Raw genomic sequence first — 5,000 nt, 5'->3', positions numbered from 1 at the left:
GTCAGGTCTACCCGGCTCCGGGGCCGCCGGCGGCCGTCAGGTCTACCCGGCTCCGGGGCCGGCGGCGGCCGTCAGGTCTACGCGGCTCCGGGGCCGCCGGCGGCCGTCAGGTCTACCCGGCTCCGGGGCCGGCGGCGGCCGTCAGGTCTACCCGGCTCCGGGGCCGCCGGCGGCCGTCAGGTCTACCCGGCTCCGGGGCCGGCGGCGGCCGTCAGGTCTACCCGGCTCCGGGGCCGCCGGCGGCCGTCAGGTCTACCCGGCTCCGGGGCCGGCGGCGGCCGTCAGGTCTACCCGGCTCCGGGGCCGCCGGCGGCCGTCAGGTCTACCCGGCTCCGGGGCCGCCGGCGGCCGTCAGGTCTACCCGGCTCCGGGGCCGGCGGCGGCCGTCAGGTCTACCCGGCTCCGGGGCCGGCGGCGGCCGTCAGCTCTACCCGGCTCCGGGGCCGCCGGCGGCCGTCAGCTCTACCCGGCTCCGGGGCCGCCGGCGGCCGTCAGGTCTACCCGGCTCCGGGGCCGCCGGCGGCCGTCAGCTCTACCCGGCTCCGGGGCCGCCGGCGGCCGTCAGGTCTACCCGGCTCCGGGGCCGGCGGCGGCCGTCAGGTCTACCCGGCTCCGGGGCCGCCGGCGGCCGTCAGGTCTACCCGGCTCCGGGGCCGCCGGCGGCCGTCAGGTCTACCCGGCTCCGGGGCCGCCGGCGGCCGTCAGGTCTACCCGGCTCCGGGGCCGCCGGCGGCCGTCAGCTCTACCCGGCTCCGGGGCCGCCGGCGGCCGTCAGGTCTACCCGGCTCCGGGGCCGCCGGCGGCCGTCAGCTCTACCCGGCTCCGGGGCCGCCGGCGGCCGTCAGGTCTACCCGGCTCCGGGGCCGCCGGCGGCCGTCAGGTCTACCCGGCTCCGGGGCCGCCGGCGGCCGTCAGGTCTACCCGGCTCCGGGGCCGGCGGCGGCCGTCAGGTCTACCCGGCTCCGGGGCCGCCGGCGGCCGTCAGGTCTACCCGGCTCCGGGGCCGCCGGCGGCCGTCAGGTCTACCCGGCTCCGGGGCCGCCGGCGGCCGTCAGGTCTACCCGGCTCCGGGGCCGGCGGCGGCCGTCAGCTCTACCCGGCTCCGGGGCCGCCGGCGGCCGTCAGCTCTACCCGGCTCCGGGGCCGCCGGCGGCCGTCAGGTCTACCCGGCTCCGGGGCCGCCGGCGGCCGTCAGGTCTACCCGGCTCCGGGGCCGGCGGCGGCCGTCAGGTCTACCCGGCTCCGGGGCCGCCGGCGGCCGTCAGGTCTACCCGGCTCCGGGGCCGCCGGCGGCCGTCAGGTCTACCCGGCTCCGGGGCCGCCGGCGGCCGTCAGGTCTACCCGGCTCCGGGGCCGCCGGCGGCCGTCAGGTCTACCCGGCTCCGGGGCCGCCGGCGGCCGTCAGCTCTACCCGGCTCCGGGGCCGGCGGCGGCCGTCAGCTCTACCCGGCTCCGGGGCCGCCGGCGGCCGTCAGGTCTACCCGGCTCCGGGGCCGCCGGCGGCCGTCAGGTCTACCCGGCTCCGGGGCCGCCGGCGGCCGTCAGGTCTACCCGGCTCCGGGGCCGCCGGCGGCCGTCAGGTCTACCCGGCTCCGGGGCCGGCGGCGGCCGTCAGCTCTACCCGGCTCCGGGGCCGCCGGCGGCCGTCAGGTCTACCCGGCTCCGGGGCCGCCGGCGGCCGTCAGGTCTACCCGGCTCCGGGGCCGCCGGCGGCCGTCAGGTCTACCCGGCTCCGGGGCCGCCGGCGGCCGTCAGGTCTACCCGGCTCCGGGGCCGCCGGCGGCCGTCAGCTCTACCCGGCTCCGGGGCCGCCGGCGGCCGTCAGCTCTACCCGGCTCCGGGGCCGCCGGCGGCCGTCAGCTCTACCCGGCTCCGGGGCCGGCGGCGGCCGTCAGCTCTACCCGGCTCCGGGGCCGCCGGCGGCCGTCAGGTCTACCCGGCTCCGGGGCCGGCGGCGGCCGTCAGGTCTACCCGGCTCCGGGGCCGCCGGCGGCCGTCAGGTCTACCCGGCTCCGGGGCCGGCGGCGGCCGTCAGGTCTACCCGGCTCCGGGGCCGGCGGCGGCCGTCAGGTCTACCCGGCTCCGGGGCCGCCGGCGGCCGTCAGGTCTACCCGGCTCCGGGGCCGCCGGCGGCCGTCAGGTCTACCCGGCTCCGGGGCCGCCGGCGGCCGTCAGGTCTACCCGGCTCCGGGGCCGCCGGCGGCCGTCAGGTCTACCCGGCTCCGGGGCCGCCGGCGGCCGTCAGGTCTACCCGGCTCCGGGGCCGCCGGCGGCCGTCAGCTCTACCCGGCTCCGGGGCCGGCGGCGGCCGTCAGCTCTACCCGGCTCCGGGGCCGCCGGCGGCCGTCAGCTCTACCCGGCTCCGGGGCCGGCGGCGGCCGTCAGGTCTACCCGGCTCCGGGGCCGCCGGCGGCCGTCAGGTCTACCCGGCTCCGGGGCCGCCGGCGGCCGTCAGGTCTACCCGGCTCCGGGGCCGCCGGCGGCCGTCAGGTCTACCCGGCTCCGGGGCCGCCGGCGGCCGTCAGGTCTACCCGGCTCCGGGGCCGCCGGCGGCCGTCAGGTCTACCCGGCTCCGGGGCCGGCGGCGGCCGTCAGCTCTACCCGGCTCCGGGGCCGCCGGCGGCCGTCAGGTCTACCCGGCTCCGGGGCCGCCGGCGGCCGTCAGGTCTACCCGGCTCCGGGGCCGCCGGCGGCCGTCAGGTCTACCCGGCTCCGGGGCCGCCGGCGGCCGTCAGCTCTACCCGGCTCCGGGGCCGGCGGCGGCCGTCAGCTCTACCCGGCTCCGGGGCCGGCGGCGGCCGTCAGCTCTACCCGGCTCCGGGGCCGCCGGCGGCCGTCAGGTCTACCCGGCTCCGGGGCCGGCGGCGGCCGTCAGGTCTACCCGGCTCCGGGGCCGGCGGCGGCCGTCAGGTCTACCCGGCTCCGGGGCCGGCGGCGGCCGTCAGGTCTACCCGGCTCCGGGGCCGGCGGCGGCCGTCAGGTCTACCCGGCTCCGGGGCCGCCGGCGGCCGTCAGGTCTACCCGGCTCCGGGGCCGGCGGCGGCCGTCAGGTCTACCCGGCTCCGGGGCCGGCGGCGGCCGTCAGGTCTACCCGGCTCCGGGGCCGCCGGCGGCCGTCAGCTCTACCCGGCTCCGGGGCCGCCGGCGGCCGTCAGGTCTACCCGGCTCCGGGGCCGCCGGCGGCCGTCAGGTCTACCCGGCTCCGGGGCCGCCGGCGGCCGTCAGGTCTACCCGGCTCCGGGGCCGCCGGCGGCCGTCAGGTCTACCCGGCTCCGGGGCCGGCGGCGGCCGTCAGGTCTACCCGGCTCCGGGCTCGGCGGCGGCCGTCAGGTCTACCCCTTTTCGGAGCCCGTGGGGCCGCCTGCGGTACCCGGCGACCGCGGGTTGTTGGTTGCGTAGCGTCCGGCGATAAGGGCGGCCAAGTCTACCCGGCTCCGGCGGGACTTGGTCGCCTTGCCGGGGCCGAGGGGTAGACGTGTTGTCCCCGCTGCTTCGTCGGAGCTGCCGAAGGGGTCGCTGTTTTTCGCTGCCTCCAGTTACGTCATCGTAAAAGTCGGCGTGGTTGGCGCGCCTCCCCGGTGCGCAGAGGCGCCGCTCTTGGAGCTTGCCGGCGGCGGGGACGTGCCGGTCCGTACTATAGGAGCGAGCCGTGACTCGTCTCCAGAGCAGCGCTCGTCAGCGGCTGCAAGGCCCGCGGTTCTGCCAGCAAAGTGGGGTGCTCGGCGGCCGTCGTGGCGGTTCCCTCGGTGGTCCGGCCCAGCTTCCAGTCTCTTCGGTCCGGCCATCTCCCAGCGCTTGCCCGACAAGCCAGCCCAGCGTGTCCGAGGGGTCGGGAGCTGCGGAGAGCCGGAGCCGGCGGCCGGCTCCGGCGGCCGTTGCCGACCGGCACGAGGCATAAGGCCGGATCCCGCAGGGCAGGGCAAAGACTCGAACGCACCCAGCCGGGGCCCAGTGATGGTGAAGGTCACTGCCGGAGGCAGACGGCCGGGGGGCGTCGAGCCTGCCGCGGCTTACTCCCGGCTCCAGAGGGCCCGGTTGGTGGGACGACCGAGGTTGGCGGCACCTCGTCCCTTTGTGCCAGCCTTAAGCTGGAGCCCGCGAAGCGGGCGGAGAGAGCGGCGGCCGGCTCCCGGCCAGCCGAACGCAGACGGCCGGGGGGTGCCGAGCCTGCCGCGGCTTCCCCCCCCGGCCCCCCGAGGGCCCAACTGACGGCGCAGGCGGGGCGGCGGCGTCCCGTTTTCACCGGTGCGAGCCCTCCGCGGGCAGCTGGTGGTGTCAGGCGGGCCCGGTGACGGGACTGCGGCGTGCAGGCGAGGCGGCGGCGCCTCGTCCTCGTTTCCCCCGGGAGAAGCGGTTCCCCGCGGGGCAGGGCAAAGACCGGCGGCCGGTGGCGGTCGCCGGCACTCGAACGCTGGAAGGCCGGGGGAGCCGAGCCTCCCTCGGCCCCGGGGGGCCCGATGATGGCAAAGGCGGGTGCTGGCACCGTTCCGGGGCAGAGGTGCCCGCGAGTGCCCAGCCCACCAGGGCTGCCGCCGGCTGCCGAGGGCCGTGTGATGGAGACGGGCAAGGTGGCGGCGCCTTGTCCTTTTTCTCCGGCCTTAAGCTGGAGCCCGCGAAGCGGGCAGAAACACCGGCAGCCGAATGCAGACAGCCGGGGGGTCTCGAGTCGGCCGCGGCTTGCCCCGGCCCCCGAGGGCCCGGTGATGGTGCAGGCGGGGCGGCGGCGCCTCGTCCTCTTTTTTGCTGGCGCGAGTCCTGGTAGCAGGAGGGCTCGCTGGGAAGGTCTGCACTCGTACGGGCGAGGTGGCGGCGCCTCGCCCTTCCAAACTTCTCCAGCCCTAAGCTGGAGCCCGCGCAAGCGGGAAGAAAAGGGCGGCCGGTCCCTGCGGCCGGCAGCCGAAGGCAAGTGGCCGCGGGCGTCGAGCCTTGAGCGGCTTTTCCCGGCCCCCGTTACCCGGGGATGGCACGGGTGAGGCGCGGTGCCTCTTAGTCTTCTTCGG

This window comes from Calonectris borealis, unplaced genomic scaffold (genome assembly GCF_964195595.1).
Source record: "Calonectris borealis unplaced genomic scaffold, bCalBor7.hap1.2 HAP1_SCAFFOLD_114, whole genome shotgun sequence".
Classification (NCBI taxonomy): domain Eukaryota; kingdom Metazoa; phylum Chordata; class Aves; order Procellariiformes; family Procellariidae; genus Calonectris; species Calonectris borealis.
Note: the sequence above shows the minus strand (reverse complement) of the source record.